Source organism: Triticum aestivum, chromosome 7A, assembly GCF_018294505.1.
Source record: "Triticum aestivum cultivar Chinese Spring chromosome 7A, IWGSC CS RefSeq v2.1, whole genome shotgun sequence".
In the NCBI taxonomy this organism is placed as follows: domain Eukaryota; kingdom Viridiplantae; phylum Streptophyta; class Magnoliopsida; order Poales; family Poaceae; genus Triticum; species Triticum aestivum.
This window is the reverse complement of record NC_057812.1, coordinates 37,969,260-37,997,156: the sequence shown is the minus strand read 5'-3', so window position 1 is coordinate 37,997,156 and position 27,897 is coordinate 37,969,260. Positions and strand designations below refer to the sequence as shown.

General features: G+C 41.6%; 1 pseudogene; it reads right to left on the bottom strand.

Moving 5' to 3' along the window:
- Positions 1-5,184: 5,184 nt before the first annotated feature.
- LOC123152921 (probable inorganic phosphate transporter 1-4) lies at positions 5,185-7,204 on the bottom strand (annotated as a pseudogene).
- Positions 7,205-27,897: the final 20,693 nt, after the last annotated feature.

Below are 27,897 nucleotides of genomic sequence, written 5' to 3'. Positions count from 1 at the left end.
CTCGCAGGTTGCGACAAGTGGCGCGCTGCATGTGCGCCACTTGTCGCAACCTGAGAAAATGAAGTATTCTTTGCAACGAGTACTCCTTAATTAGTGATTTCTATCTCAACCACTCTTTGTCCAATTAATGATTAGTAAGCGTATGTAGGCATATGCAGTTGCATGGCCCAACGCACGTAGAGAAGGAAGGGGGCGAGGGATAAAGCCCGACAGTACCTAATACAGATACGTCAAGTGAAGCCAGCCCATTAAAAAAGTGACTGACCTGAAACAAAGACCAGTCAATTCTAAGCGCGGAATAAGAGATGCCACGAAACAGAAAGAAGTAGGAATCCAAAACAACAATCAATAGTCAGGAAAATTGGCTGACCCAAATTCCATTTTCTAATCGCGTGGTAAGCGTGATAAGCAATTCCAAACTATCAACAATAGAAAAAAAAATTCCATTTTCTAGCAACTTACATATAGCTAAAGAGAAGCAATGTACACACATCACTTATTGTGGTTTTTGCATAGCAATCATCGATCCGAGCTTAGCATAAAAGTCATGTGTGAAACATTTGTATGCACAATTTTTTTCTTTCACTCGAGTGCAAAAAGCCCAGCCTTTTATACATTAAATAAATCATGAGTTTGAAATAAATCTCCAATTTAAAATAATATTTGTGACTTAAAACAATCTTATTGTATTAAAAAATGGCTCTGAACTTGAGTCTTCTTGAAAAATTAATTAATTAATTAATGTTCTTGGATTTTAAAATGATTTCGAATTTGAGAAAATTTTATCACATAAAGAATCTTCTTGGATTTAATAATGATCACAAATTAGAGAATTGATCGAAATTTTCGTCTTATGCACCATACATTTAATAAATTATAGACCATGGCAATTTTTCTTTTCAAACATGCCAATTTACTTTTTGGACCATTGCAGTTTTAGTATTAAACAATGGCAAATTTATTTCCATATCATGACATTTTTAATTTTGGATCATGGCAAGTATGAAAAAAAAATTGTATCATGGAAAATTTCACAAAAGATATTCATCTTAACGCAAAACTCCAAGGGAGAATTACCATGGGTATAGAAAATATTTGTTTTGCTTCAAATCACTGCAATTTTGTTATTGTATCTTTTTGGTTACATGGCACTTGTAAATTTTTAGTGTTTTTTAATATAGTCTCATGGCAATTGCACAATTTTTTGGTTTTTAAAACATGGCATTTTTTTGCGCCCAACTATGTATTTTTTACATGGCAATTTTGTTGATGACCATTTTTACAAATACAAATACATGTTATAGGAACTAGCCAATTTTTTCCTGCATATTTATACCTTGTTGGGCCAACAAGAGTCGTTGGAAAACTCCTCCCAATGCGAACACATAAGTTTGCTTAGTCGGATCCCTGTAGGCGAATGATTCTTTCGATGGGAGTTGCTCCTAGACGGAACGTCAGTTCAGCATTCAGATCCTTATTAGAAATACCGCTCAAGTGGGCATTTCGTATTTGACGTATGATGCGTCAAATTAGCGTGGAAACAGACACAAACGATTCTATTGTGCCGGCTCATTTTAGGACGAGCACACAGTTTTTCTATTGTTTCTTTCATGGTTTATTAGTTTTCTTTTGTCTTTTATATCTTCCATTTTCATATTTATCTATTACTCCTTTTACTTTTTTATATTTCACAAACTTTAAATTTTTACACAAATTTTAAAAGTTATTTTTTTTCAAAAATCCTGATTTAAATAGTTTTACTTTTCCAAAAAAGTTTTGAATTTTTAAAATTTGTTCACACTTTCAGAAAAATTGCAATTTTTTCACATTTTCAGGCAATGTTTAGAGTTTTGAAATTTGTTAAAAATTTCGAAAAAATGATTGGGTTCTTTAAAAAGTTTATGAAGTTTTTTAAAATTAAATTTATTAAGGTTGTTAAAAAATTCAAAAATTGTTTGCCTTTTAAAAATTGTTTACAAGTTTTAAAACCTTTTCTTTTCGCAAAACATTTGCTTTTTTCAAAAAGACTACTACGGAGGACCGTGCTACCACAACCACACTACAGCAACTAGGCGATACTGTGCCTCATGTTATAGTACCAGGATACAGTTCCCCATCTACAGTACCAAGCTCCAATGGGTCGGGTGCATCGCCGGGCCGCCCTTATGCACGTGCATAACTCAGTCTTTAGCAGGCAAAACGCCTAGATGTTGCTCTATATATGGGCCGGTCAAATAGCTTCACAAATTACTTTGACCGGTACCGATGTAGTTATCCAAGTGTCTAGTCTAGATGTTCTAGAAAAGTGTCATGTCTAGATTATAAGTAATAGCACCATAAATACCGATGTAACTAATTATCCCTTGTCATTAAAAAAGTAAAACTGAGCTATCTACGTCCACCTAGAATATTTTGGCGCCCTCAACCGCCTGATCAGGCTCATGATGCACCATATCGTTTTATCATCCTGCATAACCTGATTGCCCTCGTTTGCCGTGCTATCTCAATTGGCCCAACCAATGTCAAATGAAGAAAGTCCAAAACATGCCTTGAAGTGGTAGATGAAAAATAAATCAAAACTTGAACTTTGAATCCCAGAAATTGGCACTCCGAACTTGTAATCCCGGTCTATTTTGGACCCTAGACCTATTTGGCACACTAATACTAATATATAGAAATAGATATCTAGAAATAGAAATGAACTAATATATAGATAATCAAAATTGAAAAGAACTGTCTTTTCTGTATACTTTCCCAAATTAATTCCTAATCCTTATTTTACAAGTTCTTAATAGTTCTCTTTTCTTATTTTGAATGCAAATACCTAACTAAATACTAATAAAACTCTTTGTTGACAGCAATCTATGCTTCCCACTTGTCCGACTGTTGCTAAGCAGTTTTGGGATACTAAACGGACCTCCCCAGATGGTAATCTTAAAGTGGCCGATTTACCCTCTTTTGCAATGAGTTTCACTACAGCACCTGCTGCTCTAGCTAATTGCCCTTGACGGAAAATCAAACTGTTCTTCCGGTTCAATGAAGACTATGCTTACTTTCCTTTCTCTTACCGGTCTGTGTTCTATCATGGACCTGTATTCCGTTCCTCGAATCGAGACTGGGAATACTACCACCCCGACCGGGATTACCTGCTACTCTTACGGACAAGAAATTGGGCCGGCCACTATACCACAACAAGAATTCATGAAGTTTAAAAAAATGTTCGCGCATTTCTAAAATTGCTCAGAGGTTAAAAAAATGTCCCTTTTTTTATTTTTTTGGCATGAATTCAATTCCTTTTGTGTTTTGGAAAAAATATTTGGAATTTTGAAATTCTATTGCATTTTCAAAAACTATTCACGATTTTTAAAAATCACATTTTTCAATAAACGTCCAGAATTCCAAAAGTTTTTACATGCTATGAAAAATGTTTCAGATTTTCAAAAATTGTGCAAATTGCTTAAATAATGTTTCTGGAATTTCATAAATTTTTGAAAAACTCGGCATTTCAAAATTGTCCACAATTTTTGAAGGAATGTTTTGATTTTTTTTCATAAATGTTTTTATATATGAATGTGTTTCTGTGTTCTTATATAGGCTGCGCTACCAATCAACACCGGTGGTCGTTAGGGCGAGTGGCTACCTGCGTACCTCGAGTGTGAGGTCGCTGGTGTTAGTCCTCATATGCTTTGTGTAGTTAAAATATGTATTTGTGGGAAGTTGTTTTTTTGAGGAAGATTACCGTGTATTTTGGGAAGTTTTTCTTTGAGCAAGTTTTTTTTGGGAAGTTTAAAATAAAATTCCGTTTATTAAAAAATATACATGTTTTCGGGAAGTTTTTTTAGAATGTTTAAAATAGGTTACTGTGTTTTTTAGATAAGTTTTTTGAAGATTTTTTTAGGGAAGTCCAAAAAATGTTACCGTGTATGCCAAAATATGTTTTTTAGGGAAGTTAATATGTTCTATTGTTACTAAGAAAATATACAATGTGTATTTCGAAAAATATTACCGTGTATTAAAAAAAGTGCTGAAAATATGTCTTTTCATTTTTTTACATAATGTATTTGAAAATTGTCCAAAGTGTATTAAAAAAATTTGTAATGTTTTTTAGAAGTATTTTAGAGAAGTTTAAAATTATGTTTATTGTCATAAAAATTGCACAACATATATTTCAAAAAATGTTACCGTGTATTCATAAAAGTGCTAAAAACATGGATTTTAAAAAATATATACTGTATGTACTTTAAAAATGTTCAAAGTTCATTAAAAAAATCATTACACATGTGCGCTAAAAATGTACATTGTATAGTGAGAAAAAGTAGACATGTGTAAAAGAACCAATTAAAACTAGCAAAGAAAAAAGTAAAGAAAAAAATACAAATAAAATAAATAAAGAAACAAAAGAAAACCAATAATATAACGAAGAAAAAGAAATAAAAACAAGTGAAAGCAATAATTATAACGAAGGAAAAAAGAAAACCGAAGAAAACAGATGAAAAATCAAGAAAAGCAAAAGGAAGAAGGAGAAATAACAGACAGAACAAGCGAACCTACAACTATGCATGAGCTGCGTGAGCGACTGCATTAATGGGTTGGCTCGACTCAGTGTACAAGGTAAACACTCTCAAGGTTCAGAATAAACTGGGATTGATAAGTTCAGAGTGCCAATTTTGGGATTCAAAATTCAGTGTTTGATTTAGCTTTCGTCTACAAGTTTAAGGTCTATTTTGGACTTTTCCATGTCAAATGGGCCACTGCTCCTCCGGCTTGGGCGGTTTCTGGTGAACCAAGCGATGGAGGCATTGGGAATTAAGGGATGGCATCGAACTACATTCTCTATATGGGGTGGAGCCATGTAATATTCAAAAGCGACCCTTAGGAAGCGGTGCAGCTATGCAATTCTCCGGATGATGATCGGCCCGGCCATTACTGTTATATTAAGGTTCAAGTTTAGAAGGGGTAAAACCGATGAAACTGTCATAAATGGGTAAAAGAGAAATTTGCTCTATTATTCGTGATGCCTAATTTTTGTTATCTTATTACCACTTTGCTTGGAGTCTATCCCATCTCATGTCACAGTGAACACTATATATACCCAAACATCTCAAAGATACAAGTTCTCAATGTTTGAGTAATTTTGATGAGTGGACACTAAGATCAGCAACGGGCCAGGATGGACGGTACTTGTTACGAAATTTCCACGCTGTGGATGAACTCAGCTTCAACAACCGTTGCAGATTCTTCAGGTGGTTCGCTTTCTTCTTCCATTTCCCCGGTGATATCCTCGAGTGACATCCCTTTGGACTCAGGCAAGGCAAGAGTGAACATAACTCCAACCAGATTGCACCCTGCGAGCAGAAGAAGAGAGCTCCGGATACTCGTATGAGAATACTGGAACCAGAGAACACCGATGATGGCACCACACTTTCCCCCGGCAGCAGATATGCCATTACACGTCGACCGCAGCCGCGTCGGGAAGATCTCTGTGGGAAGGATGAAGGTGGTGGAGTTGGGGCCGAAGTTTGCGAAGAAGAGGATCAAGGCATACATGACGGCGAAGCCTGCGTGCATGCTGGGCTTGGACCAGAACTTGTAGGGCGCGGCGAGCCCGATCATGAAGATGGTCATCATGGTGAACCCCATGAGCTGGATCTTGATGCGGCCGATGCGGTCGACGAAGAGGACGGTGAGGAAGTACCCTGGCAGGGAACCGCCGACCACGATGATGGCCTGCGTGCGGGCTATCTTGTAGGTCTGCTCCAGAGGGCTGGCGGCCATGCTTGTGAAGGAACTCCATGGAGAAGAGACCGAACTCATCCTGCTTGACGATGGCGTCCGCCTCCACCTCCGACACGAAGTTGATGTCGAGGATCGCGGCCATGTCCGATGCCGCTAGCTTGAGGTTCTTGGCGACGAGCGCCGTGTAGCGCGCCGTCTCGGGCATCTTCATGCGCCAGTAGTAGGTGAGGAGGGCAGGAACCGCGCCGAGCATGAGTACGATGCGCCACACGTAGTCCGCTTGCCCAAGCTGATCAGTCTTGTATGCGGCCGTGTTCTTGAATCTCGCAGAGAGCACCAGAACAACAGCCCCAGCAGCAAGGTTTCCAAGACCCTTTTATGCAGGGCAAGTATAATAAGGTAATGATTAGAATATTATCTTTTACTAAGTTAGAGATCTCCAACATGCACACAAAAGTTTCGCGCACTAAAATAGTTTTAGCGCGTCACTATAGCACTTTTAGCGCGCCGGACCCAACATTGTTTTACCAGATGCTCAAAAACATGCGTCCAAAAAACACGCACTGTAAATTGTGAAGCGCGCGCAATTCGGCGCCATAAATTTGGAGCATGTGATAGCGTTTTTCAGCGCACACCCAACGCTTTATAGCGCGCGCACTATTTTACAGCTTTTGCTATAGCTGTCCGGCGCTGAAAAAACCCGAATTTTATTGTGCGGAGCAGTTTTTTGACGCCTGTTGAAGATGCTCTTAGATGGGAGAAAAGAGAAGGAGGCTGTAGATTAAGAATGAGATGCAGCACAGGCTTCAAGAAATATTGTGATGTTTTACTTACACACCTGCATAGCAAAGACCGCTGCGATGAAGGCGCCGCGAGTCCTCTTGTTGGCATACTCCGACATGATAGTCGCCGAGAGCGGGTAGTCGCCGCCGACACCAAAGCCGAGCCAGAAGCGGAAGAAGCACAACGTGGCCACCACGCACTTGGGCTCGTTGTGGAAGGAGAGGCCGGACGCGAACGAGCACACCACCATGAGCTTGAGCGTGACGCCGTAGATCCGCTTCCGCCCCATCCTGTCGCCGAGCCAGCCGAAGAAGAGCTGCCCCAGGACGGTGCCGCAGAGCGCCACGCCGCTGACGGCGCCGGCAACGTTACCGGGGAGCCTGCCGTCCGCCGAGTGGTAGTAGATGCGGCCCAGGAGGTCGGCGATGAGGGAGACCGAGAACAGGTCGTAGGCGTCGGTGAAGAAGCCCATGCCGGCGATGACGATGGTGGTGAAGTGGTACAGCTGCGTCCCGGCCACGTCCAGGGCCTCGAGCACCTTGATCTGCTTGCGAGCCCGCCGCGTCTCGCATTTCACCGACGTCACCGCGTCCAGCACGCGGTACAGCATGGCGCTCCCGGCGCCATGGAGGTGGCAGAAGAGGGAGCTGCAAGCGTGCCTCCGCGCAGGCCAGGTCGTGAACATTGTAGCGGTAGTCTCTCGGGAAACCAAGTGCTTCATGTTTGCCATATATAAAACCGCCCGGTTGTCTCCGTTCTTATTTTCTACAACTGGACGAGTGTCCTCTGAAATATGACTACGAGGGTCCCTCCCAGCTGGACGAATTGACAACTTTGCTGACGAACTTGCTGCCGTTGCTATGCTTTGCTGACAATGGAAGGCGACTGACAGAATGAAGACGACGACAGTTGTTCCGTGAAATAAAAGGGGGACGGAAACAACAAGATCAGAATATTATCAGAACATTCAGATGCAACCTCCCCCGCTTCGTTGAATAATCTGCATGGCCGGTGAGCCGTGCCTCATATCAGGAAAAAGCTGCTGTCATCTGACCGTGCGCTGCGTTGTCCCCGCTAGGGCGAGTCAGGTGGCGCCCTGAACCCAGCCGCCGGGGGCACACACTCCCTCCTCCCCTCCCTCCACCGCCGCTAGGGGACGCCGCCGGTCGAAGCCCGGGGGCCGATGGCCGTGGCAAAGGACATCGCCTCTCGCGCGGCTTTGGGGTTGTGCGGGGCCCCGAATCATGTGGAGGCGTGTCCGATCCGATCGGCACGACGGCGATGGCTGTGGCGCGGCGGCGTCAGAGGCGGCACGGGCTGCGTGCGTGGCGGCCAGCCATGTTCGGGCGGCGGCGGCACTGCGGTCGGCGGCACGCCATCTGCCTTTGGATCGTCGTCGGCGGCGTGGAGGGCCTGGTGGTTGCGGCGGCGGCATGGAAGGCCTGGTGGTCGCGTCGGCGGCACCTCTGGTCAGATCTGTTCTGACCGGTGTAGCCGGCGATGGTGGTCATCTCTTTCGTCAGAGGTGGTCGGCCTGCGGCTGGGTGGTCGGATCTTGAGATTCGTCATCTAGTCCCGGCTACGAGTTAGGAAGACATAGTTCACTACAAGAAATATGTCAACTTGTGACCCTCACTATTGGCCGCTGAAAGGTCATAGTTTTTCATTTGCGATCTTTTTGTGACCAAAAACAGAAGATCGTAGCTGGCAGTCGTAAACTGAAATTAGCGACCTTTAATAGAAGGTCGTTGAATCCATGACCTTTTGTTTTGGTCACTGACTGTCTGCCCAGGCCACGTCGGATCCGACGTGGCAAAATTGCGACCAATGGAGAAGGTCGTTGGTAAGATTCAGCCCGGTCCAATTTGACGCTTTACATGGGCCGAGCCCAACAATTCAGCCCATTTAGTACATTTATTTCTGTTGTTTTTTGTCAGCTACATGGGCCAAGCCCAACTGGTCAGCCTATCAATTTTTATGCACGTTTGGCCTTTCAAGAATATAGGTCAATTTTGTGCAGCCCATTTCTGGTTTACATTCAGCCTTTTTATACATTCAAATAATAATTCAATCCTGGAGTTGGTCCAGTACTCTTTTCAGCCCATTCACATATTCGTACAAATGATCCTCCTTTTCGACAAATTTTGCAAATAATTTCATATTTCAGCACTAAATATGTTTACATCACAGACCATAAAGCGGTACAAAATAATATCACTTGTTCCTATACAAAACTATCAAATGATACGTACAACAAAACAGAATACAGAAAAATTAGTTCAACAAAAGTAAGTTTTCTTCCTCTTCCATCTTCCAGAACACAAAACACCTGTGAAAATAAAGATGCCACAACAAAAATGGAAGGATTGGCCATTAGAAGCATATTGTGTACAAGGGAAACACACACTGAAAATTTTGACAGCACGAATATTTTTTATATTACCATAACAAACAGAAATGTAATCTAATTGCATAAGACATATGGCATTATCAACAAGACAAAGCAAAATTTATAATGCCAGCTCGGGAATAAGATAAAGCAAAATTTATAAATCTATAGCATCACACACGAGGTCTAAATTTATACTATGTTCCTTTAGAAGAAAGAGTTGGTTTATGTCTAGCTTTTATTGCAGATAACTAGTACATTTTCACACAAAAAATAGGAGCGGCATATGTTTTAATGATCAACTCTGGTGTTTGCAGTATATATTCACATCATGTAAGAATACTTTGATTAACCGACTAACCAACCATCAACTAACACTTCACAGTACCAAAAAAATGGGGTGGCGCTCACCACTTCAGATGTGCAGCAGCCATGAGGGCTTCTTCCTGTTCCACCTACTGCAGCGGTAGCTTCTACAAATCTGAGACACAAAACAAACACAGACAGAAGGAATCAGAGGGAGGGGAGATGAAGAACGTGGCAGGCATTTATATGATGGCAGTACATATGAAACAAACATCAGTCCATACTTGCATCATCATGTGTATAACAAAATCACGGTCGCCTCTACAGACAGCACTACTAGAGTAGAGAGCCAAGCATAATAATTCTACCAGGAGACAATGTAAACACAGAGTCACACCATTGACAGATTAAGCCTTACAACATGTTTGGTGGCTCAGTGGGCAGATGTATGCATGCACAAAAAGGGGGACATTTTTTCAATCAAACTGAAGAAAAACACATATCATTTTGTAACCAGTACAAATCCCGGTAGCTGTAGGTGCATGCATTGTGTAACAATGAGTAATCAATAGCATTTCAGAGTTGTGCAGTTACTAGTGTGTCGTCCTCTGTTTACCACCCCACACATGGGCATGAGAAAATTGCTAAAAACCACTGATCGTGTGCTAATCTACTTGGAAGATATGGCACATGATGGTAGGCAGTAGATATAAAACAAACAGGACTCCACACATGCATGTGCTATATATTATAATGTACAGAACAAAATCAGTCACCTCTACGACAGTAGTAGATACACAGCCATTATTTAGTCATTACAATTACAAGAAGCTCTTGACTCAAGGCTCCATACTTAAGAGTGCTAACACTAGATGTCCAAAGCAAGAAAGTTTCAACTAGGTTTTGACTTTTTTTTCACTTTTTACACTACAACCGTCAGGGTAAGAAAGTTCAAAACTTCAGATTTGTGGTACTCAAACTCATGCAATTAGCAACAAACTGGCAGGTTCAGCGAGATTCAAACAATTCAAGCAGGGTTATCAGCAAGAAACTGACAGACAGGTTCAAAACCATGACTGAACACCCACATGCTTCAAGCCAGAGTAGTTGTAGACGAGCTCCGAGTGCAGGTTCCTCGCGGTCAGCGACTCCCTCGACTTGAAGAGCAGCGCTTTGTGCGCCGCCTCGACTTGAAGTTCAGCAACAAGCTGTACGTATAGTATGAGCAACACAGGACAGTAAAAACAGTGAGCAAAAGCCAAATGAATTGATTTATCTCTAACTAGTTGGTAACGAAGCATGGCACAAGAGATACATGTCATAATGCCTATATAAGAAGCAAATAATATATGTGCATCTCATATCAGACTAAGAGCCAATGCTGCATAACAGTTTTGAACTTCTGCCAAAACTGAACACAACATGTACCAAGGAAAATCAACACTTGTAGATTCATATCACAGTAACAGCCAACACTGCATAACAGTTCTGAACTTATGCCAGAACTGAACACAACATATACCAAGGAAAACCAACGCTTCTGAATTAATATCAGACTAACAACCAGCCAACACCGCATAACAATTCTAAACTTCTGTCAAACTGAACAAAACATACGCTGAAGGAAACAATCAACAAACAAGATGAAAAGTGTAACAACCTGAGGTTCTGTCAATAGGATTTCCTCCGACGCAAGTGCTCACTCATCTTCCATGCTCAACCCGTAGTCGATGATCATAACCTGCACGCGCAATCCACTCAGAGTTACAACTTTGCAAATGGAGAATGGCACAATACTTACAACCCATCAACATCTTAATCAAGAAACAAGTTAAACAGCCTGGGCACAAAACACAGGTTAGTCAATTAAACATGGTCCTTTAAAAGAAGCACTCGAAAACAGAAACATCTCAAACTGAAAATGATAATCAGAATTCATATTGTTGCCCTAAACAAACTGAAAGAGATTCAGTTTTAGTAAATAAGCAAGGAAGCGATGATACTTTCTCAATTGATCTTTTAGAAGTATTTTTACATGGATCAGGCATGGAACCAATTGTACACACATAGTAATTATGAGCTTTACTTTGTAGATAACTAGATATTGGATTGGAGTTGTGCTTATCTCCAAAATAAATATTGACAACCCATTCAGCTTGCTAAGATGGCTAGAATGTATGGTAGTAGTTGTTAGTGGATGGAAGACCTTCCTATAGTGAGCTGGTTCCCCTCCTTTTATCTGATGTAACTTTGATCATCAATACTAAATAAACAGGGGTTCCAAATTCAAAACAAAAATACCAGGGTACTCATGTTAGTTGTTTTAGTAATTTAGAAACCATGGTGCGAGCCCATACAAATTCTAGTACTCAAGGAAAGAACGTGCCCAAACCATCCTAATTAGTCACAGAAATCATTAGTGTATTACTGTACTGCAGTATTACTACTTAGCAGCGATCACGAGACCGGAGCCGGATTGAATGAATCAATTGCTCCGTGTAATATAGGCAGGCAGAGAGTAGCAGGGAATGGTTCCTGGGGAGACATACCTCGGGGCTGTCAGAGACGGCAGCGAGGAACCTAGTCCCGGCCCCGTTGGAGGGTCGATCCAGAGCACGTTGAGCATGTAGAGCACCACAGAGAGTATCCCGGCGAAGTAGGCCTAGGACGCCACCCGCTGGTAGGCCAGCCGGAACACGGCCGAGTCCTCCCCAACGAGGCCTCCCGCCCCACCAGCGTCCCCCTCGCCCTTGCCGTCCGAGCCCTACGCGTCGGCAAGGCCAAACCTCGCGCGGGCCGGGGCAGGGGAGAGGACGCGACGGCGCAGAGAGGAGGGCGCCACCGGGGACAGGAGGCTGAGGAGAGGTAGTCTGGGCGAGCGGGGCCGGCGAGGTGTGAGAGCCAGCATCATCAATTTGGATCGGGGAGAATGAGGTGGCGGCACATGTTCTCGGTAAGGAAGGGGATCAAGGAAGGAGAGCGTTCCGCGTGCTGTGGGAAGGGAAGGGGAGGGGCGAGAGCAGGAGGGCGTGGGGGAGGCCATGAAAGGCGGCGAGCTCCGCTGGAGGGAGGTGGCGGCGGGGAACTGGAAGGGGGAGGCAAGCTCTCTCTTGATCTGGAAGGGTTCGGTGGGATCGATGGATGGATTGGGAAGGGGGGGGGGGTGGGTGATGCAAAATGACCACGAGAACAGAGCTAGGGTTGGTGTGGAAGGGTTGATGACTGCCGCTGGATCCTCGAGCATCCGACAGTGTATAATCTATGATCCGCGTGATATGCCATGGACCAATCAGAACGCAGCAAACAATTCAAAGACCTTATGACCATCTAAATTGGTTGAAATCAAAGATAAGTTTTCAGAAAAATCCACTTTTCACTTTTCAGTGCTTAAAATGAGTTTTTCTGTAAAAGACCTACCAAATATTTGTTCAAATGATATCATAATTTTCACAAGTTTACATCTTAGATTGGCAAACAATGTTGCCTAGGAAAAATTTCATTTTCTTTGGACGAAAAAATCATTTTCCATTTTTCGAGTGCCCCAAATGAGGTTTTTTTGTGAAGAACCTACCAAATAATTGTTGCAAAATTGGACCAAATCAGTTTTCTAAAATACTAGGCCATATTTAATTCACAATTGACCAAATGGTTGGGTGTAAAAAGATTTGATCCACCGGTGGTGAAAAAGATAAATTTCCGCCGATGCAGCAGGAAGCGGGTCAAATTTGAACTGTAGCTGCCTCATAGTTTGCTCTTTATTTTTTCCAAAAATTATTTCTAGGTACATAACTATCTATTTAATTAGAGAAACATCAAAAGGTTTCCAAGATTCAACAACTAGCTAGGAATGGTCAATCCCGCCGTTTTGACCGCATTTTGAAACGGGCATAAAAAATACAAAAAAAATCAAAAAATTGGAAAACCTTCGCATTTGTGTCATCATATGTGACCAAGTTTCCAGGAAAAAATAATAAACTTGTAATAAGCCAATTATTTTAAAAAAGTGTTCTCAGAAATGAGCTATCGTGCGTGAAGATTCATGGCTTTCAAGCCAAATGATCAATCTTATGGCCACATTCATGGCATAATTTGTTCAAATGATCTCATATTTTGCACAAGGGTGCATCTTGGAAATCCAAACAATGTTGCCTAAGGGAGTTTTCATTGTCTTTGCATGGAAAATTCATTTTCCATTTTTCGAGTGCCCGAAATGAGGTTTTTCTGTGAAGGACCTACCATATATTTGTTGCAAAATTGTACCAAATCAATTTTATAAAATACTAGGACATATTTTATGCACAATTGACCAGATTGTTGGGTGTAAAAAGTTTTGATCCACCACTCGTGAAAAAGACAAATTCCCGCCGATTCAGCAGGAAGCGGGTCAAATTTGAACTGTAGCTACCTCGTAGTTTGCTCTTTATTTTTTCCAAAAATCATTTCTAAGTACATAAGTATGTATTTAATCAGAGAAACACCAAAAAATTTCCAAGATTCAACCACTAGCTAGGAACGGTTATTCCTGCCATTTTGACCGCATTTTGAAACGGGCATAAAAAATTCAAAAAAAATCAAAAAATTGGGAAACCTTCGCATTGTGTCATTATATGTGGCCAAGTTTCTAGAAAAAATAACAAACTTGTAATACGGAAATTATTTTAAAAAAGTGTTCTCAGAAACGAGTTATCACGTATGGAGATCAATGGCTTTCAAGCCAAATGATCAATCTTATGGCCACATTCATGGCATAGTTTGTTCAAATGATCTCATATTGTGCACAAGGGTGCATATTGGAATGGCAAATAATGTTGCCTAAGGGAGTTTTCATTTTCTTTGGATGAAAAAACCATTTTCCATTTTTCGAGTGCCCAAAAGGAGGTTTTTGTGAAGGACCTCCCAAATAATTATTGCAATATTGGACCAAATCAATTTTCTAAAATACTAGGACATATTTAATGCACAATTGACCAAATGGTTGGATGTAAAAAGTTTTGATCCACCTCTCGTGAAAAAGACAAATTTCCGCTGATTCAGTTGGAAGCAGGTCAAATTTGAACTGCAGCTGCCTCATAGTTTGCTATTTATTTTTTTCCAAAAAGTATTTCTAGGTATAAGTATCAATTTAATCATAGGAACACCAAAAAAAATTCCAAGATTCAACCACTAGCTAGGAACGGTCATTCCCGCCGTTTTGACCGCATTTTGAAACGGGCATAAAAAATTCAAAAACAAAATCAAAAAAATTGGAAAACCTTCGCATTGTGTCATTATATGTGGCCAAGTTCCCAGAAAAAATAAAAAACTTGTAATACGGCAATTATTTTAAAAAGTGTTCTTAGAAATGAGCTACCATCTCTGAAGATTCATGGCTTTCAAGCCAAATGATCAATCTTATGGCCACATTCATGGCATAGTTTGTTCAAATGACCTCATATTGTGCACAAGGGTGCATATTGGAATGTCAAACAATGTTGCCTAATGGAGTTTTCATTATCTTTGGATGAAAAATCAATTTTCCATTTTTCGAGTGCCCAAAATGAGTTTTTTTTATGAAGGACCTACCATATATTTGTTGCAAAATTGGACCAAATCAATTTTATAAAATACTAGGCCATGTTTAATGCACAATTTACAAAATGGTTGGGTGCCAAAAGTTTTTATCCACCTCTGGTGAAAAAGACAAATTTCTGCCGATTTAGTAGGAAGCGGGACAAATTTGAACTGTAGCTGCCTCATAGTTTGCTCTTTATTTTTTCAAAAAATCATTTCTAGGTAGAAAAGCATCTATTTAATCATAAATTCATGATTTGGTGGCGATACGTTGAGGTTTGGATGCTGGCCCAGTGCCCCAACTCCAAAGCGCGTAGACTCGCATGCCCGCTGCGTGGTCACCGCGTGACCGTGGTGTTGCCACGCGTTTCGGGCGGCCTAGACAATCTCCAGACAATGCCCTCAACAAGGATTTATATAAAGGTCATGTTGGACTGTAAATTTTCATACTTGGAACTCTGACAGATTAATTATGACCTGTGGATTTTACACTATGTTTTTGGCTTGGCAGGACCCCACAATGACACCAACGTAAACTTACTTTTCTACACAACATGGAGCGGGCATGAATTTCTGGATGAAGGGGTGCCAGAGACTTGTGTTATAGAAGCGATGGAGGGAGGGTTTGCAAAATGGCTCCAGATTCATGTTAGTTATCACTCACATGTTGTTCGATCTCTTTGATGTCAGTTTTTTTCTGCATATTTTTTAATATCTCTTTGCATGTCATGTTGCAGATTCGACACAAAATAAACAACGGAGATGAGGTACATTCAGATATCTTCACGTTGGTCAGTGGTCCTGATGACAAGATCACGAAATACTCATCATGCATAGTGGATTGGATTCGCTATCACTATTGCCCGTGATAAGAATAAGAAGACACGGAACAGTTGGATCAAAATATCTTTTCACACGTTGTGAAGGAAAAGAGGAGACTGCTCACTATGGAGATATGGAATCCTGAAGGACATCATTCATTTACTGTTCCATGGAGACAGGTCTGTGTTTTTGTTTAAATATGACCGGTATAAGATGGGTATTCTTGGTGTATATGATGGAATTTTTAAGAGCTTCAATGTGACAAGACTAGTGGTTGGCGGTGAGGATGTGGTTTGGCTTCTCAGGCTGAAAAGATCTTCTATTTGCCGGACTCAAAGAAAGGCTTGGGTTGGAATATTGTCCAAGAATACACCCATAGGCACAAGTTTGACATTAGCGAAACTGAAGGTGTAAGATTTGGGAAGATGCATATCAAGCGCATGAACAATAGGCTGAAGTAGGGCCACAAAATGAAGGCACATCTGATGTACCTCCGTGTCGAGGTAAAGAACCAACCACTACTTTTATTGATGCTGATGTTGTAACAAATTGATGGAGATGAGTGAAGTAGAACTTGACAATGGAGAGGACCCATTGGAAGAGACAATTATGCAGTACTGCAGTGACAGTGAGGGTGATGGAGACAAAGATTACGATAGTGATGAGGAGTCGGTTTTTCCCAGAAACCAGTTATCATCATGGTGTAATCGCAAAACTTGATTTGGTATCTTGTCTGAAACTTTAAAACATTTATCATTATGGTCTAATCGCTAAACTTGATTTCTACCTTGTATGAAACTTATGTTATCTTCCTTATGGTGCACGAAACATGTGAGAATGTTTAATGCAACTCGTTCAATTATATTGCCCTAGTATTGAAGATCATTCCACATAGCTTGTTTTGAAAAAGAGACTAGCTCATTTCACTGCATATAATATATTTCATGCACATCAAACATGGTCTAGTTCATAGAACCACACAAATATACCGTTACAAAAGAGACTATGTCATTTCCTATGCTTTTCATCCATTCCGGGCAGGTCCTTACATCATAACTAGTGCACCTTCGAGGTCGAAAACCTCTCCAAACCATGTGGAAAGAGTACCTTTGCGAAATGGTTAAGGACCAATTGGATCATAGAATGCCTCCCTCGATGAGAACTGCTAAGATAGCATGGGGTTTGTTCAACCGGTGGGTAGTAGATGTGTCGGACGAGAAACGATAGCAGTAATGGTTTCCTTTCTCACAAAAAGGAAAAAAACACTGACTAGTTCTTGCTTGAAGACTGATTCATATAGTTGTGCAAATGATATGTGTGTCCTTCATTGATGTTTGATCCCTTTGCTGTATCATGGCATCAGCATGTCTCCTGTAACAAAGTACCTTTAGCTAGCCCACTCCATCTCGACACTCAACCAATGGCCGCTCTTTCTCTCTCCTCCAAAGAGAGACCAGACATATTCCAGCCAACCTCAAACCCATCATGATCAGCTACGAGATACTTGTGTCGACGTCGTCGCCTTCTTTTGTGATATTACCTACGGCAAAAGCGATCGGCCGGCTACGCAGATTTCCATAGGCTCCACACGGGCGGAATCAGGGGAAATGGTTGGCCAAACAAAGGAAGCTAGACACGCTTCGCATTGCACGCGAGCTCTACTGGACCAATTTTCCAAATGAACAGAGTCACTCACACTCTTCACCCCATAGGCTTCAATTTGCATCATTTCTTATGGCTTTTATTAGGAACTTCTCCAAGATACACCTTTTAAGCATTTTTCCCCTTTTCAATTTTTGCCTCATTGGGTTCCATTATCAATCTCACATGGCGCGCCGAGTAAGCCCCAGATCGCAGGAAAAATCCTCCTGGACATTGGAGATGCAGCAAACTATGTCGAGCAACATAGTTAAGCCAAAATGGCTTCCACGACTCGGGCTACAACTCTTCATCAAAGCGATCTCATCGTGCAGCAGGCGGTCGGGTTCTGCATTGTGTTTGTGTTTGTGTGTGTATGGGGGGGGGGGTAATATGGCAAACATCCCTAGTTTTTTGAGCATACACATTGCACAATAAAGCGGGAACGGGTGACCATTTTCTCTTGCCAATATATCCAGTCTTCCGTCGGTGATTACCCGCCAGGGGTTACCCACTGCCTGCCTTGCCACATGTGGTTGCTCCCAAACTCTTGCGCAATGAAACGAGACGACAACGAGTTGGGGTTGTACTTAGGATACCCAATGTGGCTTAATTAGGTTGCCGCCAAGCCGTTTGTTTGGTCGACAGCACCCATGAGGGATGCACCTCCGATTTGAAGGTTAACTCAAGGGACCCAACCGAGAGGAATTGGTAAAACTAAAACTTTAAAGTAGTACAAACTTCAATAAGTAGAAAATTTTAGAGCAATTTCTTCTAAATAGGGTAAAAAGTGTCACAATATGAATCTGGATCTTAAAAAGAAAAAGGACCAAAGTCAAGCACCCATCGGCATATTTTTATTGAAGAGCGAGAAACACGGTTGAATATCTGCTGCCCCTGCCACCGAGTTAGCGCTCAATTCTCAAATGAATCTAGATCTTAGGGGACACATTTTTAACATGAAGAAATCAAAGTGCCATTGAAATGTACAAAAAAAATTTCCAGGAAAAGGGCCCAAAATATTGCTTTGTCTCGTATTGGTACTCCTGCACCACTTAGACCAATCGCGAAAAAATATACCACTTTAACCAATTTGAATGCCGAGTTGTCCATCTCCAGACTATAAATCAGCCTCGTGATTGGTGAATGAGGAGACTGAAGGAAATATGCCCTAGAGGCAATAATAAAGTTGTAATTTATATTTTCTTATATCATGATAAATGTTTATTATTCATGCTAGAATTTTATTAACCGGAAACTTAGTACATGTGTGAATACAGAGACAAACAGAGTGTCTCTATTATGCCTCTACTAGACTAGCTCGTTAATCGAAGATGGTTAATTTCCTTACCATAGACATGTGTTGTCATTTGATCAACGGGATCACATCATTAGAGAATGATGTGATGGACAAGACTCATCCGTTAGCTTAGCATAATGATCGTTTAGTTTTATTGTTATTGCTTTCATCATGACTTATACATGTTCCTCTGACTATGAGATTATGCAAGTCCCGAATACCGGAGGAACACCTTGTGTGCTATCAAACGTCACAATGTAACTGGGTGATTATAAAGATGCTCTACAGGTGTCTCCGATGGTGTTTATTGAGTTGGAATAGATCGAGATTAGGATTTGTCACTCCGTGTATCGGAGAGGTATCTCTGGGCCCTCTCGGTAATGCTCATCACTATAAGCCTTGCAAGCAATGTGACTAATGAGTTAGTTGCGGGATGATGCATTACGGAACGAGTAAAGAGACTTGCCGGTGACAAGATTGAACTAGGTACGATGATACCGATGATCGAATCTCGGGCAAGTAACATACCGATGACAAAGGGAACAACGTATATTGTTATGCGGTTTGACCGATAAAGATCTTCGTAGAATATGTAGGAACCAATATGAGCATCCAGGTTTCGCTATTGGTTATTGACCGGAGATGTCTCGGTCATGTCTACATAGTTCTCGAACCCGTATGGTCCGCACGCTGCTACCTCTTGAGCAATGCGTTGGTTTTCCCTTGAAGAGGAAAGGGTGATGCAGTAAAGTAGCGTAAGTATTTCCCTCAGTTTTTGAGAACCAAAGGTATCAATCCAGTAGGAGATCACGCTCGAGTCCCACACACCTACACAAACAAATAAGAACCTCGCAACCAACGTGATAAAGGGGTTGTCAATCCCTTCATTGTCAGTTACGAGAGTGAGATATGATAGATATGATAAGATAATATTTTTGGTATTTTCATGATAAAGAGAAATAAAGATGCAAAGTAAAATAAACTACAATAGAAATAGCTAAGTGGTGAAAGATTAATATGATGGAAGATAGACCCAGGGCCATAGGTTTCACTAGTGGCTTCTCTCAAGAGCATAAGTATTATGGTGGGTAAATGAATTACTGTCGATCAATTGATAGAATTGAGCATAGTTATGAGAATATCTAGATATGATCATGTATATAGGCATCACGTCCGCGACAAGTAGACCGAAACAATTCTGCATCTACTACTATTACTCCACACATCGACCGCTATCCAGCATGCATCTAGAGTATTAAGTTCATAAGAATAGAGTAATGCTTTAAGTAAGATGACATGATGTAGAGGGATAAACTCATGTAATATGATATAAACCCCATCTTTTTATCCTCGATGGCAACAATACAGTACGTGTCGTTTCCCTTTCTGTCACTGGGATCGAGCACCACAAGATTGAACCCAAAGCTAAGCACTTCTCCCATTGCAAGAAAGATCAATCTAGTAGGCCAAACCAAACTGATAATTCAAAGAGACTTGCAAAGATAAACCAATCATACATAAAAGAATCCAGAGGAGATTCAGATATTGTTCATAGATAAACTTGATCATAAACCCACAATTCATCGGATCTCGACAAACACAACGCAAAAGAAGATTACATCGAATAGATATCCAAGAGAATCAAGGAGAACTTTGTATTGAGATCCAAAGAGAGAGAAGAAGCCATCTAGCTAATAACTATGGACCCAAAGGTCTGAAGTAAACTACTCACACATCACCGGAGAGGCCATGGAGTTGATGTAGAGGCCCTCCGTGATCAATGCCCCCTCCAGCGGAGCTCTGGAAAAGGCCCCGAGATGGGATCTCTCGGGTATATAAGGTTGCGGCGGTGGAATTAGGTTTTATTGGTGCTCTTGGATGTTTGGGGGGTACGTGGATATATATAGGAGGAAGAAGTACGTCGGTGGAGCAACGAGGGGCCCACGAGAGTGGAGGGCGCGCCCAGGGGGGTAGGCACGCCCCCCGCCTCGTGCCCTCCTCGATCATTTCTTGACACCCAATCCAAGTGTCCTGGATCACGTTTGTTGAGAAAATCACATTCCCGAAGGTTTCATTCCGTTTGGACTCTGTTTGATATTCCTTTTCTGCAAAACTCTAAAATAGGCAAAAAAAACAACAATTTGGGCTGGGCCTCCGGTTAGTAGGTTAGTCCCAAAAATGATATAAAATTGTAAAATAAAGCCCATTAACATCCAAAATAGTTAATATAATAGCATGGAGCAATCAAAAATTATAGATATGTTGGAGACGTATCAAGCATCCCCAAGCTTAATTCCTGCTCGTCCTCAAGTAGGTAAATGATAAAACAAGAATTTTTTATGTGTAATGCTTTCTAACATATTTTTCAATGTATTTTTTCTTTATTGTGGCATGAATGTTCAGATCTGAAAGATTCAAGATAAAAGTTTTATATTGATATAGAAATAATAATACTTCAAGCATACTAACTAAGCAATCATGTCTTCTCAAAATAACATGGCTAAAGAAAGTTATCCCTACAAAATCATATAGTCTGGCTATGCTCTATCTTCACCACACAAAATATTTAAATCATGCACAACCCCGATGACAAGCAAAGCAATTATTTCATACTTTTTATGTTCTCAAACTTTTTCAATCTTCACGCAATATATGAGCGTGAGCCATGGATATAGCACTATATGTGGAATAGAATGGTGGTTGTGGAGAAGACAAAAAAAGAGAAGATAGTCTCAGATCAACTAGGCGTATCAACGGGCTATGGAGATGCCCATCAATAGATATCAATGTGAGTGAGTAGGGATTTCCATGCAACGGATGCACTAGAGCTATAAGTATATGAAAGCTCAACAAAAGAAACTGAGTGGGTGTGCATCCAACTCGCTTGCTCATGAAGACCTAGGGAATTTTGAGGAAGCCCATCATTGAAATATACACGCCAAGTTCTATAATGAAAAATTCCCACTAGTATATGAATGTGATATCATAGGAGACTCTCTATCATGAAGATCATGGTGCTACTTTGAAGCACAAGTGTGGAAAAAGGATAGTAGCATTGTCCCTTCTCTCTTTTTCTCTCATTTTTTATTTGGGCCTTCTATCTTTTTTTTGGCCTCTTTTCTCTTTTGTTTCGTCCGGAGTCTCATCCCGACTTGTGGGGGAATCATAGTCTCCATCATCCTTTCCTCACTTGGGACAATGCTCTAATAATGATGATCATCACACTTTATTTACTTACAACTCAAGAATTACAACTCGATACTTAGAAAAAAAATATGACTCTATGTGAATGCCTCCGGCGGTGTACTGGGATGTGCAATGATGCATGAGTGACATGTATGAAGAATTATGAACGGTGGCTTTGCCACAAATATGATGTCAACTACATGATCATGCAAGCAATATGACAATGATGAAGCGTGTCATAATAACGGAACGGTGGAAAGTTGCATGGCAATATATCTCGGGATAGCTATGGAAATGCCATAATAGGTAGGTATGGTGGCTGTTTTGAGGAAGGTATATGGTGGGTTTAAGGTACCGGCGAAAGTTGCGCGATACTAGAGAGGCTAGCAATGGTGGAAGGGTGAGAGTGCGTATAATCCATGGACTCAACATTAGTCATAAAGACCTCACATAATTATTGCAAAAATTTATTAGTTATCGAAACAAAGTCTTACGCACATGCTCCTAGGGGGATAGATTGGTAGGAAAAGACCATCGCTCGTCCTCGACCGCCACTCATAAGGAAGACAATCAATAAATAAATCATGCTCCGACTTCATCACATAACGGTTCACCATACGCGCATGCTACAGGAATCACAAACTTCAACACAAGTATTCCTCAAATTTACAACTACTCAACTAGCATGACTCTAATATCACCATCTCCATATCTCAAAACAATTATCAAGTATCAAACTTCTCATAGTATTCAATGCACAATCGGAGTGCTAAGAAAATCATTGTTGTTGGTATTGGCAAAGTCACACAATTTAGTATTATCTTGAGCCAGTGTGACAAGCAAGCAATCCAACACACGAGAAAACAAGAAGCAAGCGAAAAAGAGGCGAACGGAAAGAGAGGGCGAGAGGAAAAGAGGGCGAATAAAACGGCAAGGGTGAAGTGGGGGAGAGGAAAATGAGAGGCAAATGACAAATAATGTAATGCGAGGGATAAGAGTTTGTGATGGGTACTTGGTATGTCTTGACTTGTGCGTAGACTCTCCGGCAATGGTGCCAGAAATGGCTCATTGTCGGGAGTCAAATATTGACTTGACTTGGCATGAATCTCCCCGGCAACGGCGCCAGAAATCCTTCTTGCTACCTCTTGAGCACTGCGTTGGTTTTCCCTTGAAGAGGAAAGGGTGATGTAGTAAAGTAGCGTAAGTATTTCCCTCAGTTTTTGAGAACCAAGGTATCAATCCAGTAGGAGATCACGCTCGAGTCCCACGCACTGATGTCTACTACACAACCTTCTTCTTGTAGACATTGTTGGGCCTCCAAGTGCAGAGGTTTGTAGGACAGTAGCAAATTTCCCTCAAGTGGATGACCTAAGGTTTATCAATCCGTAGGAGGCGTAGGATGAAGATGGTCTCTCTCAAGCAACCCTGCAATCAAATAACAAAGAGTCTCTTGTGTCCCCAACACACCCAATATAACGGTAAATTGTATAGGTGCACTAGTTCGGCGAAGAGATGGTGATACAAGTGGTATATGGATGGTAGATAATAGTTTTTGTAATCTGAAATAATAAAAACAGAAAGGTAGCAATTGGTAAAAGTGAGCATAAACGGTATTGCAATGATGGTAAACAAGGCCTAGGCTTCATACTTTCGCTAGTGGAAGTTCCCTCAACAATACTAACATAATTGGATCATAAAACTATCCCTCAAAATGCAACAAAGAGTCACTCCAAAGTCACTAATAGCAAAGAACGAACGAAGAGATTATGGTAGGGTACGAAACCACCTCAAATTTATTCTTTCCAATCAATCCGTTGGGCTATTCCTATAAGTGTCACAAACAGCCCTAGAGTTCGTACTAGAATAACACCTTAAGATACAAATCAACCAAAACCCTAATGTCACCTAGATACTCCAATGTCACCTCAAGTATCCGTGGGTATGATTATATGATATGCATCACACAATCTCAGATTCATCTATTCAACAACACATAGGACCTCAAAGAGTGCCCCAAAGTTTCTACCGGAGAATCACGACGAAAACGTGTGCCAACCCCTATGCATAGGTTCATGAACCCGCAAGTTGGTCACCAAAACATACATCAAGTGGCATGCGGTATCCCATTGTCACCATATATATCCACGACAAGACATACATCAAGTGTTCTCAAATCTTTAAAGACTCAATCTGATAAGATTACTTCAAAGGGGAAACTCAATTCATTACAAGAGAGAAGAGGAAGGGAGAAACATCATAGGATCCAAATATAATAGCAAAGCTCGCGATACATCAAGATCATAACATCTCAAGAACACGAGAGAGAGAGAGAGAGAGAGAGAGAGAGAGATCAAACACATAGCTACTGGTACATACCCTCAGCCCCGAGGGAGAACTACTCCCTCCTCGTCATGGAGAGCACCGAGATGATAAAGATGGACACCGGTGAGGGTTCCCCCCTCCGGCAGGGTGCCGGAACAGGGTCCTGATTTACTTTTGGTGGCTACGGAGGCTTCTGGCGGCGGAACTCCCGATCTATGTTGCGTTCTGCAAGTTTTAGGGTATATGGAGTTATATAGGCAGAAGAAGCACGTCAGGGGAGCCACGGGGGCCCCATGAGGCAGGGGGGCGCGCCCTCCACCCTCGTGCGCAGCTCCCTATCTTCTGACGTGGGGTCCAAGTTCATCAGGTGTGTTTCCTTCCAAAAATAACTTCTCCAGTTGATTTCGTTCCGTTTCGACTCCGTCTGATATTCCTTTTCTTCAAAACACTGAAATAGGCATAAAACAACAAATCTGGGCTGGGCCTCCGGTTAATAGGTTAGTCCCAAAAATAATATAAAAGTGGATAATAAAGCCCAATATTGCCCAAAACAGTAGATAATATAGCATTGAGCAATAAAAAATTATAGATACGTTGGAGACGTATCACGCACCTACACAAACAAATAAGAACCTCGTAACCAACGCGATAAAGGGGTTGTCAATCCCTTCACGGTCACTTACGAGAGTGAGATCTGATAGATATGATAAGATAATATTTTTGGTATTTTTATGATAAAGAGAAATAAAGATGCAAAGTAAAATAAACGATAATAGAAATAGCTAAGTGTTGAAAGATTAATATGATGGAAGATAGACCCGGGGACCATAGGTTTCACTAGTGGTTTCTCTCAAGAGCATAAGTACTACGGTGGGTAAATGAATTACTTTCGAGCAATTGATAGAATTGAGCATAGTTATGAGAATATCTATATATGATCATGTATCTACCACTACTAGGAAAAGGGCTATAGATAGGATTGACACTAATGGCGCACCAGGGAGGCAGTGCGCCACTACTATATACTAATGGCGCACCAGTTGGTGATGCACCATTAGTGTGGAAGACACTAATGGCGCACCAGAAAACAGGTGCGCCACTAGTGATAATTTTTTTTCATTTTTACATACATACTAATGGCGCATCCTACCGAAGTGCGCCATTACTAGTTCTAACTAGTAATGGCGCACCAGACAGGGAGTGCGCCAGTACTGAATTTTTTTATTCTTTTTTTTGCAAAACTACTAATGGCGCACCGCCTCACAGTGCGCCATTAATAGTTTAAACTACTAATGGCGCACCGTGTAGAAGTGCGCCAATAGTATATATATTTTGATATCATGAATATTTTTAAATATCATAGGCACTTTTTGATATCATGAATATTTTTAAATTTCATGGGCACTTTTTGAATTCATGAATATTTTTTCAAAATTGATGATATTTTTTCATATTCAATATGATAAAATATTGAATATTCATGAGGACACTCAATCTTGATCCCCCTCCATCTCGATCTCGATTCCCCCTCCATCTCGATCTCGATCCCACCCGCGCCTCCTCTCCCCTCTTCATTTTTTAAAAAATAATAATAATAAAGTGTAGACTACAATTGTTGTTAAACAACAATTATTACTGTTTTTATAAAAAAATATTACTGTTTCATATTCATATTCATTTTCTAAAAAATTATTACATGCAACAAAAAAAATTACTTATGGCGCACCTCTTGCTGGTACGCCATTGCTATATATATATATATAAAAAGATTACTAATGGCGCACCTCTGCCTGGTGCGCCATTGCTATGTAAAAAAAGATTACTAATGATGCACCTCTGCCCGGTGCGCCATTGCTATATAAAAAAAAGATTACTAATGGCGCACCGACCGCTCGTGTGCCATTAGTAAGCTTCCCCCTAGCTAATTCCCTCCCTCTCGCCAGATCCCCTTCATCCCTCTCCCTTGCCCCCCTACCTAATTCCCCCCGCTGCCCCGACCCACGCCGCCGCCGCCGACCCCCCGCACCCTCCCCCGCTCCACCGCCGCCGACGACCCACCGCACCCTCCCCCGCTCCACCGCCGCCGCCGACCCCCTGCACCCTCCCCGGGCCCGCTCCACCGCGGCCGCCGACACCTCGCACCCTTCCCCGCTTTTTGATAATATTTTCAAATAAGAAATTTGATGATATTTTCAAATAACAAATTTGATGATATTTTCAATTAAAAATAAAAAACAAATTTGATGATATTAAAAAACAAATTTGATGATATTTGATGATATATTTTGTTCTAGTTCTCATGAAAATAACAAATTTGATAAAAAACAAACTATTAGATGCAACAAGAAATAATGAAAAAAGAAGTTACTAATGGCGCACCAGAGGAGGGTGCGCCATTGCTATCAGAAAAAAAAGTTACTAATGGCGCACCAGAGAATGGTGCGCCATTGCTATGAGTGTTTTTATGGCGCACCATTGCTATGAGTGTTTTTATGGCGCACCCCTCGATGGTGCGCCATTACTAACATTCTCCCCTCTATAGCTGGATACCCGGCCCTTAGCCCGATACCTCCTTCCCTCTCCCTAGCCAGATCCCCTTCCATCCCTCGCCACACCTGCTCCGGCTCCCCCGCGCCGCCGCCCCCGCTCCCCCGCGCCGCCGCCCCCGCGCCCCCCGACCCGCGAAGCACGTGGCCGCCGGCCTCCCCACGACCAACCGAGGCGCCCAGGAGGACCGCTGTCGTCTTCCTCTTCGACTACGAGGACCCGGACGAGCTCGGACGCCCTCGAGCCACCCCTTCGATGCCGCCACCGACCCCGACCCCGACCCCTCAGGCGACTGGCCACGCCCGCCCAGGTACCTCTCCTCCTTCCTTCCTCTCCACCCTTCCTCCCCATTCCCTCCCTCCCTAGTTCTTCTTGCTATATGGATCAGAACATATGGAGCATTACTATTGATATATGGAGCATTACTATTGTTCTTCTCTGAACCATTACCATTCCCTCCCTCCCTAGTTCTTCCTCCCCATTAATTTGCAGGATCAGAACAAGTTTGTAACAGGATGCTCTACAATGTTGATTAGGTGCATTACTATTGCTATATGGAGCAGCAATTTAGTATTGCTATATGCTCTAGTTTGTATCAATGTGATTGTAGTTTTTCTTGTCATCAAGTTTAGTTGATGTTTATTTAAATATAGCTTATATGATCAGCCACTCTATGTATGATTGTGGCTTGAAGGTTCTGGAAGAACGTTTTTCCTTCAAATTCTATCTGGTGGCATTGTCCTAGACTCCCTAGTTGTGTTGTTAATTGTGCTTCTATTAAAAGAATTGGGAGTTACTCACTGTACTAGAACTTTGTAGGTTGAATTTCGGTTAACTAATACTGACGTTATGAGAATGTAAGCACCTATTATTGCTACTGATACACTACTAGGAAAAGGCCTACTAGTGGCGCACCAGTTTTGCCTACTAATGGCGCACTACTGGTGCGCCACTAGTACCACACCACTAGTATTATATACTAATGGCGCACCACAAGTGCGCCATTAGTATACCAGATACTAATGGCGCACCATGTGGTGCGCCGTTAGTATACCATTCGGTCCTCCACTGGTATTCCCTCCAGGTGCGCCACTAATAACCTTATAGGTGCGCCACTAGTAATAAAGGAAGGTGCGCCACTAATAAGGGCTTAAATGCGCCACTAGTAATGTATTTGGAAAACAAAAAAAATCTAAATTTACAGAAAACAACCTATAAGGAAAAATAATTTAAAAACAAAAAATGAAATAGAATCATAATTTTTATTATAGTAAGAATATTACAATGTCTTTACAAGTTTCCAATAAAAGGAAAATTG